Source organism: Canis lupus, chromosome 22, assembly GCF_003254725.2.
Source record: "Canis lupus dingo isolate Sandy chromosome 22, ASM325472v2, whole genome shotgun sequence".
Taxonomy (NCBI): Eukaryota; Metazoa; Chordata; class Mammalia; order Carnivora; family Canidae; genus Canis; species Canis lupus.
This window is the reverse complement of record NC_064264.1, coordinates 7,165,670-7,182,120: the sequence shown is the minus strand read 5'-3', so window position 1 is coordinate 7,182,120 and position 16,451 is coordinate 7,165,670. Positions and strand designations below refer to the sequence as shown.

The following is a 16,451-nucleotide window of genomic DNA, read 5'->3' as shown; positions in this document are numbered from 1 at the left end:
TTCAATAGCTCCACCCCTGTAGAGCACAGAGTTTTCTTGAAAAAATTCCTGATTCCCACTTAAAGAATTTTCATGGTTCAATCTAGGAAGAATAGAGTGAACTGGATTTGTAAAAGGGTAAGGGCTCATGAAAATCTCTCTGGCAGCTGAACATCTGCTTGGCCATGTCGGTTTTGGGACTTGCCTTGCTGTATTTTTATTGTGAATTCTCTGTGGATGCTCAGTCTTGGGGAACAGCACCGTCCCCTAATTCATGACCTAAAAGCCCAATTCATACTGTCGGCTCTAATGAAACTAGTTCTATTTCAAGTTTAGATCAAACAATTTCATGGGTTTACCGCCACCCTGACCGCTCCTTCTCTGGCTTCTTTTCTCCCTTGGCCTTCTCACAAAGCATTCACAATGTTTGCTTCCAAGCCTCTGCTCTTCCCTTCTCTCTGTGACACGGAATGCTTATCCACACACCCAGATCCAGTTACTGTGTATGCACAGAGGATCTGCAGGCTTGTGTTCCCTTCCCTGACCACTAACTCTCAGCACACTCCTTTATTTACTGCTGCCTGTAGGGTCTCCCGGGAACTGATGGAATTAGGAGTAGGGTCAGAGTACCTCCAAATGAGAACTGATCAACTTTTAACAAATTCCTGTCTTTTGAAATCTGTTCCATTTCCACTGTTCCATGACTTGCAAGCTCAGAAGAGAACTGACACATTCCAGAAAGCATTTGGACATTTCTTCTGGATACCCTGCCTTTTTTTTTTTTTTTGGACCTTTAGGGACTGGAGGGGTTCTCCAAGGCCTCCAAGGCAGCAGCCCTGTCTTGAATGAAAGTTATCTGTAACTTCTCTTTCTCTTCTGTCTTCTCTGTGAATCTTGTCACCAAGTCCAACTCCTTCTCCTTTTTCCTTCCTCAGATGCAGCCCTTCATCATGCATCAGCCTTTTCCTCTTCTGAATTATTTTATAACCCACAGCAAGAACCATCTCTCCCAAATGTCATTTGATCATGTCACTCGTTGCCAAATATTCCAAATGTTTCTTCTGAAATTAAATTTCAGCCCCAGATTTAAAAGTCCACTGGCTGACTCTCTTCTTTCTCTGACTCTCCATCTTCCCAGCTGGGCCCTGTTCCTTTGCCTTAAACCTGTCTGCTGTGGCCTCTGCTGTCCAGACAGTGGGACCAACAGTTCTGTTCCACTGTGCCTCCCCATAGTATGTTCCTGCTCTCCTTTGAATCTCCACTCAAAACAGACACCTCTGCTCATTTCTCACTGGGCAAATTCAAGAGCTAATGGGTTTCCTTGATCCCACATCCCAAAAAACTAACCGTGGTTTTCCACCATTTGATTCAGATCATAAGGCCTGGACTCACATCCAGCTCACACCCAGGAATCCTGGGGCAAAAAGTTTATAACTCCCTGAGTAACCATTATCTTGACTTCATCCAAAAGCACCCCTATTTTTTTTACCATTCTCATAATGAGGTCTTAAATGAGAAGCCTCCCCCAGATTTAACCTTTCCTCTCGGCAAATTCCCTTAAACAGGTAAATTTACCCACGCAAGTATTATTAGGCAAGCATATCAGAATATGTTTCCCATTGTGATTTATGCACATGTAACATACAGGTATGGATATATTTTTGGAAAATTGTTTTTTAAATATTTAATAACCATTAAATGGGTAAAATAATACTCTGCTCCTTATGGAACAGTGAGAAGTCATTCTAGCACTTTTTTCAAGTATTTGCAATTGTAATCAGTAATGTGGGCAGAAAGAATGCCAATGTTTTTCAATCATCACTGGTAAAAATGTAAATTTTTAAAAATTAAGACTCTAAAGTTCACCTGAATTAATCTACTGCTAATGCAAGCTGGGACTATTTCCTGGGATTTTGAGTGGCTTAACATCATCAAGACATGTCACAAGCCTCATCCAAATTATTCAGTGCACACCATGCATTATTCTGCACATCTCAGAAGATGAAACAGGGAGAGGCAATGAGAGTGTCTGAAGAACAAAAGGAAGAATGAAGCACAGAGACCTCAGGCTAAAAGTATAAAACCCTTGAGAGGGTTTTAAGGACATATTAGATGTCTGAAAAATGAGAATAAATCAGCAGGCCCATTAACTGAGCAGCGAATTAAAGCGCCATTGTTTCCAATTTCAGCTGTGAATATGGAAGGCACCAAATGGACCACGCTCTCCGTCCTCTCTGCATTAGGAGAGAGTTCTCCACTATGTATTCTCAAGTGCCTTTCTTCTTTTCCAGCTAATTTAGTGAAAGAGTGACTATCCATTTCCTAACTCTTCTCCTAAAACATTATTGCTAACTTCCCCAGGATCATGTTAAAGGGACAACAGGAAAACAATCAACTGAAGATTCAAAACACAAGCTATATTCCCTATTAATTTCAACTTTCCCTTCCCTCTTTATTAAAAAATGAAGTTTGCTATCTTCAGATGTACTGTCTTTTCCCTTATCTTGACTTTGAGACAAAATGATAAAATACAGCGTATAGATAATCCACAGACTTTGTCTCCTCTGAAGTAGACCGTATTTCACAACAGCATACATTTCATTGTCTCATCTCATGAAAACAGAGTTTAAAGCACTTCTCCCCAGTGCCTTTGATAAGACAAAAGGTCTGGACAATCTAATAGTAACACATGAGAGATGTTTTTCTTTTAATTAGTTTGTACATATACCGATGTATGAATAACACAGCTTCAACTGTTAAGTTCCACTAGATCCAGAGGTTAACTGCTTTCAGCTCTCTAAGTACTGATTTTGGACCCTGCTTCCACATCTGGAAATCAGTGCTTTCCAACAGGTAGCAGGTCTTGACACACTGCTGGGCTATGAAATGGTTCCAAGTTTGCCACAAGGTAATGACACTCCTTAACCCCAGGGAGCCAAGTGGGGCCTGGGGCCACTGGCACCTCTGGTCAGGTGACACTGGTCAGTAGCTTTGCCAGAGTCCAAAGGCGTAGTACTCCCTGCTTGGCTGGGAGGCATTAAACATGTCCATGAACCCCCACTTCAATAGGCTGATGCAAAAGGTACCCTTGCACTTCCTGGAGAAGTGGCCTGTAAAGCTGCTGAAAGAGCTTGGGAAGAGGGACCTGGTGGGCAAAGCTACAGATGACATCTCCCCAAATTCTCTCCTTAAGGGTTTCTAATACCTCCCTCCATTTGGGGCTAATGTGCTTTTTAATTGGCAACCAGGCTACCTATGGGATGCCTGTTCATACATCGAACATCCATCTTAACCTCATCATTTTTAATTACTTTGCAGGAAAAAAAATTCAATGGAGACTATCAGGGTATTACATTTATATACTAAAGAAAAGAATTAAAGCTATTGATTTTTTACATTTTTAACTTTTGTAAAATTTGGGATAGTGGTAAAATGGCTTGAAATTTTTTTATAAGTCATACTTGTGTAGTATCTAACAGTAACGAATAAAAATTCAGAGAATCACTAGAATCTTGATAAAGAAGTATGTTTTAAAAAAAAGAAGTATGTTTAGCTACTTTAGGCATATAAGACATATTTAAAAAGTAATGTTCATAAAAGCAAGCTTAGGTTTCTCATTAGAAAATCTGAAAAGATTCTATTTGGAAGTTTCATATCTATTCAACATTCTCCGAATGGATGTTCTGAGCTAGCTGCATTATTAAGTATTAGTTTCTATGTGTGCCATAATGAGACAAAATTGATAAGTGATTTAAATAACATGCTTATAGTACTATTTCTTGGTTTTTCCATTTTAGGTACTGCCTATTGGCTTCCCAGTGAGAAAGATGAGTGTTAGCATTCTTTCATACACATATACATGTCCCATGTCCCCATCCCTTCAGAATTCCACAATTTTGGTTACTCTAAATGTCAATTTTTAGATCATTATAGCCAGTAGTAGCTGAATCATGTAATTATGATTACATTTCATTTTCTTACTTTTTTGTCTTTCCTAGAGTTTAATCACTGTTACATTTAATTTGGGTTAGTTTCCTACATATCATGAGGTTACCCCCAAAGCTTCCCCCAGACTTCCAACTCTCATCTCCACACAAACACAAAAACTGTTTTATCAGTTTCTCTATCATGAGCAAATCTCTCCTGAAGCCCTCTCCCTACCCCAGCTTAGATCAGAGGATCTAGTCCTGTTGCCCTCCTGGTTCTTGTGTTGGTCCTGTCTCTGGGATCCCGAGTCTTCTTATTGGCTTATCCTGTCATTCACTGGAGCACATCATAATTTTGTACAATTCCATGAAAATGTATTGGTTGTATATTTTAATTGGAAATTGCTATCTTTGGCTGTGGGAAATTTTGTTAAATTATTCCTTTGATAATTTTCTGTCCTCCATTTTCTATATTCTCTCAATCTGGTGTTACTATTTTTGGACATTGGATCCCATGGACCAATCCTACACATTTTCTCTTTTTATAGTATTTTCTATTCTTTTTCTTTTTACTCCACATTCTAGGACATTTGCTTACATGTGTCTCCCAACTCTTATAAATTCTATTCTGTTTCATGGTTTTATTTTATTTTATTTTATTTTATTTTATTTTATTTTATTTTATTTTAAGATTTTATTTATTTATTCATGAGAGAGAGAGAGAGGCAGAAGGAGAAGCAGGCTCCATGCAGGGAGCCCGATGTGGGACTCGATCCCGGGATTCCAGGACCATGCCCTGGGCTGAAGGCAGGCGCCAAACCGCTGAGCCACCCAGGGATCCCTGTTTCATGGTTTTAATACATACTTTACCTCTCTGAAGATACAGATGATTTCTTTTTTAAGATTTCTTCTTCCTGCAAAGGTTCAGTTTCCTCCAAGAGGCTTTTTAAAATGTTTGCCTGTTTTAGTTTCTGTCTCTCACAATACTTTTCATAAATGTCTAATGATCCTTGGCTGTATGCTGATATTTAGAAGCAGGGAACTAGAAAGTCAACAGTAAGGTTGGTTTGGGGTTTATTTTAGGTTTGTTCTAGTTAGGCCTCTTCTTTGGGGGAACCCTCGATGTCAGCATCCTTGAATTTTATTTTTAGGTCACAACCCCAGAGAAGTCTCCTGGAGCCTCCTTTCAGGTAGGGTATCATCCTGGCTGCCTTCAGGCTAAGAGATATAGAGAAGGTGGCTGTGGCTCTCAGAATTTGGTAAATCAATACGATCTCCCTGATTTCAAAACCTTATAATACCACTTTAAACTTTTCCTGATATCTGCAAATCTAGAAGCCTATTTTATCACTTCTACAAGAAAAAAATAATCTCGATTCCTCTGTTGGGGGAGAAGAGGGTCAGTTACCTGCTTCCATACAATTGGGGAGCAGATCTGAACTTTTAACCAAATATTCCTAATCTTAACCCTGTCTTCACTCATTTCCAACGGGTTATTTTTTCTGAAAATTCCTGAGCTTTTGCAGGTTTCACTAGTGGAAGCTGGGCTACTTCTTCCTCTCTTCTGCTAGATTAAAATTCTGCTTTCTCAGGCCTGTTCCATAAGCTACCACTCATCCATCTGTATCCCACATTTCCAAATGCTGTGGCTGTTGCCTGTTTCTTTGTTCTTATAAATGTGTGCTTTAAAAAAAAATTCCCTTAAAAGTCACTTTAATGGAATTTCAGGAAGGCCCAGGAACTAAATAAAACATGTACTCATCTTTAATCTGAAAACTATCAATCCCTTTTCCTCTTTTCACATTGAAATGGGCATTACTCAATTTTTCTTCACCATTAAGACAGTAAGGTTCAATATTCAGGAAGAAGAGGAGAAGGGAAAATAGCAATCAGGGTTTAGGTGGAACTGAATTTGATGATTGCATGCTCTTATAAACAAATATATCTTATTGTCCTAGCAGTGTGTTGGGCACTGTAGGAAATAAAATTATGTCCCTATTTCAGAACAGCCTATAAAAATTCTTAAAAAGGTTAACTATTAAAGAGGTCCTTGAATTGATAATTAACTAAAATGAGAATATGCAGAGGAAAAAAACTGCCAGGCAAAAGAGTAGAATAGTGAGAGGCAAGCCCAATGGAGGAAAAAGGGCTAACACACAGCTTTGAAAAATAAACATTATAAACATTTCTTTTGTGGAGTCTGCATAATGCCTATTAGATATAAAGTGATCAATTGATTGAAGAATGAGATATTTTATGCAGATGAAGGCTGCTGGTATAAGAAAAAAAAAAAGTTCTTCTCCTTTAAGTCTTTATTCGTATTTTTCACCATAGTTGGCCATAAAGATTTGAAATAATTTTTTTTAAATACCAGTTTAGTGCACTGCAACTTTATGAAAAGAGATACAGTAAAACATCGTATTTTTTCAGTGATGTTCTGGTTTTGAAGTTATAGTCTTCTACAAATTGAAAACACAATTATTATTATTATTATTATTATTATTATTATTATTACTACTACTACTGGAATAACTTCAGGTAAAACAACTTTGTGCACTTGCAGCTCTCTAGTTCCTAACACCATTTATCTCACTGAAATAATTGCTTTCATAACACAGGTTTTGATAATGCACAATCTTAAGGAATATAACTATTGCCTGAAGCAGAATTGACTCTTAATTGGATGCATATAGCTATGAGAGGAAGGACTCCAACGAGAATACTGCACATGTTCAAAAACGAAGACAAATCTGTCCTCTCCATCGGATCTGGGTAGGAGGCTGTGGGAAGAGAAGTGTAGCTGAGAGGTGCAGATATTGAATGCAGAAGCTTCTCAAAGCCATAAAGTGGGAAATGAACTCAGAAGTACAATGAGCCCAGCAGTGCCTGGGTGGCTCAGTCAAGGCTAAGCAACCGACTCTTGGTTTTGGCTCAGATCATGATCTCAGGGTTTCTGAGAACAAGCCTCATGTTATGCTCCATACTCAGCATGAAGTCTGCTTTGAGATTCTCTCTCTCTCTCTCCCTCTCCTGCTGCCCCTCCTCCCACTTGTGCCTACCTTCCCTCTCTAAAAAAAAAATAAATAAATAAATAAATCTTTTTTTTTTTATTAAGAAAAAGGAGGAAGTACAATGAGCCTATAACTTTGTAGACAAAGAGGAGAAACTGAACAGGGATTAACTACATGAAAACAATGTTTCATAAAAAAAAAAAAATCTTCCAGTACACTATGGGGCAGAGAGTCTAGCCACAGAAGGCAGCTCGGATCCTAAGTCATGCAGAGGTCCCAGGTCACGTGAGGCTGGCCTGGATGGCTTGGCAGTAGAAATGTGAGAGACTCACTTCAGAGATCAATGAGACTGAGGAATCCACATTTACAGTCCTGCAGACAGAGTCAAGCAAAAGGAACGGACTGAATTAGAACTGACCAAAGGGCTTACACTGAAGGTGTTCTTAAACTAAATCCACGGTATCATTTGGTTTTTAATTCAAGAAACATTTACTGAGTATCTACTATGTGCAAGGCATACAGTCTTTTCTCATCATTTGTCTCATTATCTTATAAGCTGAATGTAAAAAAATCCCGTTAATTGATTTCACAGACTGATTGATGTCCTTCTGTAAGAACAACAGATTGATTTTTTTATAGACAGCAATACTAATTCTTCCATTATGTCCTTCTCTTTCTGTGCACATGGTCCAATCGACTTTAGGGCCAACTCAATACAAAGAGCAGAAGAAAGGCATTAAGAGAACAAGGTCCATTAGGCCCAATATTGCCTCAATTACTTTAATTCCATTATTCCTGTTCATATTACTTCTTTAATCAATATCTTCTTTCAGTTATTCATGTTTACCCTTTTCAAAATCACAAGTAATAGGATTATGGTCTTTTGAGCTCAGTAGCAACAGACTTTCATAAATATATTTCTGAATGTGTGATTGTCTCCAGATCTACAATTGAGGAGTCTGAAATTGAATCAGACCTTCCAGAGGCCATCTCATATAAAGATGCAGAGCATCTTAATGCAATATAGGTGCTTTTACCTGTTAGGTCATTTGTCATTCCCTGTCAAGACCACTCACATATGGTTTAATGGCTTTCTAAGCGTCTTCTTCCTGTGTCTAAGCTCTAGGGTCATGTAACTAGTTTTCAGAATGGATCTCTTTTCTGTACACATTCCTGCCTTTTGTTGAATGTAATCCTTCTACCTTCCACTGACAGTTTTTCTGCCCTGCAAGAGTTTCATCTGGACATTACATTAACCACTACCTCTTCCATATGACAATTAATCAATCCCTCAGTTCCAGCTCTGTAAGAGCCTTACAAATTAAAGGAACGCTGTTCCTCTCCATTCCTTTTAACAAACATCAATGCAGTGCCTACTATATGCAAGAAGTTGCTCTTTTCGCACAGACAGGATACTTAATAGGTGGGTGGCCCATCCCAGTAACACACAGTGGTCCCCTGAAAGTAATAAAAATAACATGGGATTTAAAGAAGCATGTGAGATTGTGATGTGAAGTGTCCCTCAGAAGTTCTCCTAGACTTCAGAGGGGGTAAAATTACATATGAGTGGAGAAAAGCTTCATAAAAGATATAATTTGAGTGAGATCTTGGAGGGTGGGAGGATTTTGAAAAAGGAAGCTAGAAAGAGAAAGGGATAAAATGTGTATGAAAAGTAATGCAGCAAATCTAGCTGAGGTCAAGGATTTTTCAGAGTAAATACAAGAGAAAAATGGCTAAGACCCTCAAGTGACTGGTTAGGAAGGCCTGACTTCCCCTGGGAAGCAATGAGACCAGGGAAGAGCTTGGCAGGAGATGAGGTCTTCTTAACATAGCCTCATCACCACATGCATGATGAACTGCAGGCAACTGCAACTCGTAGACATGAGACAGGAAGAAAGGCTCAGCAACACATAAGAAGACCTTCAAGATGTGATTCCTGCCTCCCCACCTAGCCCCACATCCTCCTTCCCACTTTGTGTCCCACCATCACTCAAACGTCAAGGAGCATACACCCTGCCCTGCATAGTTCTGTGCTAAGCCACCCATCCTCTGTCTCCTTTGGAATGTTCTCTCTCCACCACACTAGTCCATTGGGCAGTGTTCTACACCTTCCAATCTCAACTCAAATACTAACTTCTCTATAAAACACTTCCTGACTGCCCCAAGCCAAATCAGTAGCTCCTTTTGCCATGTGTAAGGTATACTTACTGTGTACCTCCATCAGAGCAATTATTTTCTCAGAATCCTCTCCCGACTAAAGTATAAAACCCTTGATATTACCCCCAGAGCAACTTTTGGCACATGTGGGAAGGACAATGCATGAATGAATGAATGAATGAATGAATGAAGTGAATAGTTGTAGGGACAAACAAAAGAAAAAGACTAGAAAGGGATGGTCATAGATGAAAAGGAAAAGGAAAGTAAAAATATGAAGGAATTATAGAAACCTGAAGAGCTTAGTAATAACTAAATGTAGGGTAAGCAAAGCAAGGAGAATGCCAAGTTTCTGAGTTTTCTGCCAGAAGCCCAATGCTCTTCCTCATTGCTTTTACATTATCAGCTTAAAAACACTGAACATAAACTCATGGATTTAAAAGAAGGAATCATCAGGAGATAGAGGCAGGGAAGAACCTTGACAGAACAAACACTAAGGTTCCTATTTTAACTCAGGTGCAAACATTTTATGAGAAACTCTGATAGATTTTTCATTTAAAGTACAATTTCTTTAATTAGAATAGTTTCTATGTACCATAAAGACACTCTAATTTCGGAGGTATAAAAAACTACCATGTTAATGACAAACTAAAAGGACACAGAAAATCATGTCCCCTTTTTAAAAATCAGAGTTTGGGGATCCCTGGGTGGCTCAGTGGTTTAGCACCTGCCTTCAGCCCAGGGCATGATCCTGGAGTCCCAGGATCGAGTCCCACATCAGGCTCCTTGCATGGAGCCTGCTTCTCCCTCTGCCTGTGTCTCTGCCTCCCTCTCTCTCTCTCTCCCTCTCTCTCTCTCTGTGTGTGTGTGTCTATCATGAATAAATAAAATCTTTAGAAGAAAAAAAATAAAAAAATAAAAATAAAAATCAGAGTGTAACAGTGAATATATTATTATCAATTCCATATAAGTCTTACATCTGAATTTTCAAGGATCTCAGATTAGTGAAATTAGGGAATGCAAAATGGAAGTGGCAAACAGACTAAGCAACAATAAATTAGGTTTTAGTTTTCAAGGCACCAGAGGTTTTATTTCCCATATTTTTTCTCTTTAACAGTAGAGAAGTTTTTGGTACACATAAAATAACCTAACTATTAAAATAGGATTAGAATGTTATAATGGTAGTAGTACATACTTTAGGGTACACAGCAAGATATTTAAAGACAGTTTAATGACTAAAATGCAATTGCTCACTGAACTCTACATGTAATTGTCAAAGGGCTATTCCATCATCACTCTGACTTGAGCATCGTGTGACAATATAATTTGGTTGTTTTAATGTTTTTTTAAGTAGGCACCTCACCTGGCGGGACCTGAACTCATGACCCTGAGATCAAGGCCCGAGCTGAGATCAAGCATCAGACACCCAATCGACTGAGCCACCCAGATGCCCTGGTTGTTTTAATTTTAATGAAGCCCTACAGACACTCTCACAAACCAAACAAGAAGAGTCACACGTAAGTTATAGAAGGCCTCTAATCAAGGGTAGTAGGCTTTTGAACAAAATGGAAAAGAAAAGTAAGCAGTGGAGACACCAGGATGAAGTTATACGTCGTTATATAGCATCCAGCGGAACCGTGCCTGCGTGCAGCACACACTCCATAAATATCTGTCATTTGATTTACCAATTTTCTTCGGACTAATGTCGGTGTGAAAAATGGTAAAATGAATTTTATTTTCATTTTCATTTTCCACTGCCTGTCATCATCTTATAAATCCAGGCTGTCGAGGCCAATGCTATCACTTGGCCATGGGAGAGGCTGCAGCCCCACCCTCAAGAACATGAAAGCTTCCATGGGATTGAGAAGATTGTAAATGAATTATTCCAGCCCACCTGCTGGGCAGCTTTCAGGAAGGCCAGGGCCTGAGGCACTCAGTTACTTGTAGACCTTGGCCTGACAACATGTAGTACTAACTCACAGGCTCCTAAAGAAGAAGGGAATCCCTCCTGACCTTAGACTACTCTCAGCAGGAGGCTTCCTTTTGGTACGAAAAGGTAATCCTTTCCTGGAAGTAAGGTAGACATGGCCAGAAAGCTCCACCCTTACAGGAAATAGGGGCTTTCTAAATAGACATCTCTAAGGAATGGGTAATTTAAGTGCTACCTGGAGACCAGGATCCTCGTATTTTATCAACACTCGAATCTAAACACTTGAAAGAGAACTTTTAATAATTCTGAGCTAAGGAGCCATAGAGTGAGGGGGGGTGGGAAGATGACACAAGAGCAGATCTGTCTCAGTCTTCACAGATTAGTGAGAGGGAACAGAACGTTACATTTAATAAGTGCAAGGCAATGCAGCTGGGAGGGAAGAATAGCCTAAGTATGATTTAAATGGTATTGAATTAGCTGGAAAGATATCTTGATGTACTGATAGAGGCGGCATGTAAATTGGCAGTTCAGCCTGAAATGAGAAGGCACGGCTTGCTCACACAGAGGACTCTATTTTATAAAAGCTGTGTTTGCTATTACGTTTAAAGGAAAAACCTTAGCACATTCATGATGTTGTTTAACTTGGACTATCCTGAAATGAAGAATTCACTGAAGCCAAGGGTCAGATCAGATACCTGTCTACCTCTGATCGCTGCACTTTTTCTTTTTCAACTTCAGTTTGACCAGGGCCATTATGGTCTTTGTCATCACTCATTCAACCAATATTAAGCAGTTTGTGCTAGGGTACCAAGATGAGTTAAGTCTCCTTCCTTCAGATAGTGTGATGGCTTTTGAAATGTGATGTTGAGGTCCTAATCTCTCATTCATGTAAATGTGACCTTATTTAGGGGTTAGGGTTATTTTCAGATGGTCAAGTTATGATGAAGTCATTAAAGTGGTCCTAAATCCAAATGAAAGGTATCCTTATAAAAGGGAAATTTGGGGGCAGCCCTGGTGGCTCAGCGGTTTAGCGCCGCCTTCAGCCCAGGGCGTGATCCTGGAGACCCGGGATTGAGTCCCACGTCAGGCTCCCTGCATGAAGCCTGCTTCTCCCTCTGCCTGTGTCTCTGCTTCTTTGTGTGTGTGTGTGTGTATATGTGTGTGTGCCTTTCATGAATAAATAAATAAATAATCTTTTAAAAAAGTGGGGGAATTTTGAACACAGTGATAGACACACATAAAAGGAAGACCATGTGAATGCACAGGGAGCAGGATGGCCATCTGTACACCAGAAACACTGAATGCTACCAGAAGCTAGGAGAGAGGCATGGAAGAGATTCTCCCTCACAGCTCATAGAAGAAACCAACCTCGCTATCATCTTGATTTCACACTTCTGGCCTCCAGAACTGTAAGATGACAAGGGTCTGTTGGTTAAGCCACCCAGCTCGTGGTACTTTGTTATAGCCACCAGAGGAAAGTAATATAAATTGAGTCATGAAAGAAGTGAGGCCAACAAGATTTCCAGTCAATAAAACTCTCTGAGTAAGTCTTTTTACACTGGACCACCGATCACCACCTTCTACAGCAGTTCCATAAATGCCATCAAAGAAAAAGATGATTTATATCCTATATTAAGGCTGACCCAATGGGAACTGTTTAATCCTCTAAAAGGATGATTAGAAAGAAACAGAAGCAATAAAGGTTAATGGAAAATTAATCTTGGTGACCTATTTGGGCAAATCAAAGTTGTGGGACATGCATTTATTTAAAAAGAAAATGCAAAGAATATTTAGAACAGCAACTCCAGATAAGGGGACAGAGATAAGACTTTAATTAGAAGAGTTTCAATATTCACATATTTACATAAATGTTGAAAAGATAAAAGCCTTCTGATAGGGTAATAAAGATGAACAAAAGTAATAATTCCACATTAACTCTGCAAAAAATGGGAAGAGAGTTTCCATGACTAGTCCTGTTCCCCGACTGGCTGTTTACAGAAGCCCTGTTGTAGGTATTTTGCAGATGCTCCCCAAATGCATGCTAGTTCACTGAGCTCACCTATGACAAGCCCTCTGCACCCCAGGCATAAGTGAGTGAAACACACATAAGAGAATGATGTCAATGGTATAATTAAGCTGAATCACCTCTCCTACAGTGACAAACAACATGCCATTATCCTACTTGTCGCTCCCTGGAAACACCATCCCTTTACCTGAGCATGGTGAGCTCTCTTTCCTCCACGTCTTATAGAGATGATATCATGCTGGCTGCAGAGACCTGTAAAATAAAGGCCATCTTGTTAGAAGAAACTCTGAACACCAATTTCAGAGAGCTGTTTGAACGTATGTAAGCAGATGCAAGGTTTCACTTGCAAAGTTTGAGCTGAACACTGCCCTTTCCCTATTCCTAGCCATTCCAACTGACTGCCCCTGGAGAACGTCCCTGCATGGTGCTAACCTGGTAACAATCACTAAATGTAAAGGTCTTATCATAAACACACCCCAGGAACTGTCAATCTTCCAAAGAATATTTCTGCTTTTAAAGTAGTCCTTGTTGCCAAAGTAGCTCCATCAGGGCTCATGCAAGAGCGAGGGCCTCCCAAATCTACAAAAGCCAAATAAATAAAGCTGTATATTAATTAAAGGCAGTACAACTTAAAGTATCATTCCAAAGCAGTTTGGGGGGCTGACCAGTACAGGATTACCATTTTTAAGTGTGAGATGGCCTTCTTGCAAATTTTCTAAGATGAAATAACCGTTAGATACTTACAAGTTTTCTTTCAGAAAATCTGCTGTTGTGCAAACCATAAAAATGCAACTACACATTTTCATAGGATAAATCCCAACTTTATTTTCTAGAAAGTATTTTCAAGTCTTATTACTCAAGTTAGACCCATGTACCAGCAACATCAGCATCACCAGGGAGCCTGAAATATCGTACCTGAGCGCCTACCTGAGACCTACTGAAATAGAATCTGCATTTTACCAAAACCATTAGGTTATTCTGAAGCACATTTAAAGTCTGAGAAGTATGGTTCCGAAGTGCATTATGCATCTGGCCTGTGATTACTAGAATCACAAGAAATAAGCTGCCTGAAACTTCTAAGACTGTCCTCTGGTGTCCGGGAGTTAATGAAATCACAATCCCTTTACTACAGTTGCATGAATCTGGGAATCTACTGAACTCCCCAGTAACCACTTCCTGTTGCCTAAATCAACTTTTCATTTCCAGAACATGTATGCTAATTGTAAACTGATATCTAAAAGCATATCATACTTCTAGAAGGATTTTGTTTTATAGTCAAAAGACCAGCAGTGGGGGCCATTCATTCATTCATTCTATAACCGGTTATTGAACATCTCGTTAGGTGATCCATAATAACAAACATTGCACAAAGAGCCCAAAGTGGAAGGATAGAGTTTTTAAACTGAATTGTAGGTCTAACATGGAAAGGTCAGCCCAGGAAACCAGGTTGCAGAGGTGGGTACAAGTGCACACTGGAATCCTAGGAAGACTTCCTGAACTCAGCTTTGAAAAAAATAAAAAGATGAAAGATTTTTCAAAAAGTAGCCTACCTAAGGCACATTGAGTGTAGGGTTAGGTTAGGCAAGTACCTAGACAAGCAACGAGAGTCAACTATCTCACTTAGAAAAAATACTGGATTATGATTTCACATAGGATTTTGGGTTTTTGTTTTAAAGTTTTATGTATTTATTCATGAGAGACACAAAGAGAGAGTCAGAGACACAGGCAGAGGGAGAAGCAGGCTCCCTGTGGGGAGCCAGATGCAGGACTCGATCCCAGAACCCCGGATCATGACCTGAACTGAAGGTGCCCCTTATAAGTTTTCTTTTTTTTAAACTTCTTCCAATATTTGTGTGGATGAGCTATAAATGTGGCGGCCCTTAGGGACATTTTTTTTCCCCTTTCAATCCTCCTACCTGTAGACAAGGAGGAATGGTAAACATCAAATGCAAGAAGCCCTAACTCAGAAGTCTGTGGAGCGCGGCAAGGGGGCAGGGATAGCAGAACCGTGCCTCCACATTTACTATTTGATCACAGAGAGTGTCAATGAAACCACCACCAGCAATTCAGGGACCATAAAGAGAATTGCATTAAAGTTAATACAGAAGTCAGGAATATGTCTCAGGCAAGGGACACTGGCTATTTGACAGGTGCACCGCTGAGAGCAATCGAAGGCTCTCAGTGTGGCCACCGTGTGCTCACCCCTCTCTGTGCCTCTCTCTTCTCTGTGCATTTAAATAGTTCTTATCCTTTCTCCTTGCCCCTCACTTACTCTGGTGATTTCTCTCATTCATCTTCCTTCTCCCTTAGTACTTCCAGGTGTACTCTAATCCAACTCTCCTCTTTTTCTTTTCAACCCGGCTGCTTCTCCACACCCTCCTTTTGTGAGAAGGAGATAAGGGACAGAAGCAAGGACAACTGAACATCTTTCTACTCTCTCCCCTTGATCTCTCTTCCCTTTGCTCCACTAATACCCCACACTTCTGTTCCCCTCTTCTACGCTCTCTTTCCTTTCCTAGAGTCAATCTCCGTTATCAGTATAGAGCCAGTTCTCCCAAGCACAGAGCTTAGAAATACGATAGAATTGCTGGCTTCTTCTACTGTCCCACTGTCATACTTGGAGTTTCCAGATTCTCCTAACCTGCCTGGGAAACAATTGAGAAGAAAAAAAAACTTTAAAAATGTAGTAATTTAGCATTTTCTTAGTTTTAAAATGTCGAACAATTATGGATTATCCAGCTGCTTTGCTGAATGGGTACAAAAATATAAAATATACTAGGCAAAAGGGTTTCATTTTACCCCTAGTTTTCCTTAAGTGCCATTCCCTCCAACCCACCATGAATCCAACCTTTTCATTAGTCTTCTCCCTCTTTGTGCAGATCCCCTAGACCCTCCTGGAACGACTGAAATGTGCCTCATTACCAGCCCAAAGAAGATGAATGACACAGGTCAGAGTTAACTGAGTGCTTCTTGACAAAGACACAATGTAGCACACAAAAAGGCTCATTTAACACCCCATCAGGAAGCCTTACAAGTTACAGCTTAATAAATATATGAAGATTATTGTAATACAGAAAATGTCTGGTACCACTTCCCACATGAAATGCACTTACAGAGAACTCTACAGAGTAGACTGTTGATATGGCAATCTCACACATACTCTCTGAATTGCAGAAAAGCAATTTGGTTTTCTTTAGGCATTTCACTCTATTTTCAACCCCTGTGAACTATCGGCAAAACTTTGTAGACAAATCCCAGTCTTTTATCCCAGTCCTTAGATGTAGAATATGCCCCTAGCTTATAGTATATGCTTCCAAAATATTTGATGAAAGAATGAGTTAATTAACCAAACAATCAACTGACCAATCGATAGAGGCCTAAGACGCAACAGACGAAGTAGCTGGAGGAAAACACTATCACAACTA

General features: G+C 39.7%; 1 protein-coding gene across 7 annotated transcripts in view; it reads right to left on the bottom strand.

The window, feature by feature from the left end:
* Positions 1–16,451, bottom strand: part of ENOX1 (ecto-NOX disulfide-thiol exchanger 1) — a 551,124-nt gene that overhangs the window by 419,735 nt on the left and 114,938 nt on the right. For 6 of the 7 annotated variants that reach the window (XM_025478196.3, XM_025478197.3, XM_035704332.2 and 3 more), the window contains one exon: positions 13,214–13,278. The gene's annotated coding sequence lies outside the window, so the exon portion shown is untranslated. Of the gene's footprint in view, positions 1–13,213; positions 13,279–13,501; positions 13,524–16,451 lie in introns of those variants that run through there. The other variant, XM_025478199.3, reaches the window with a different exon arrangement.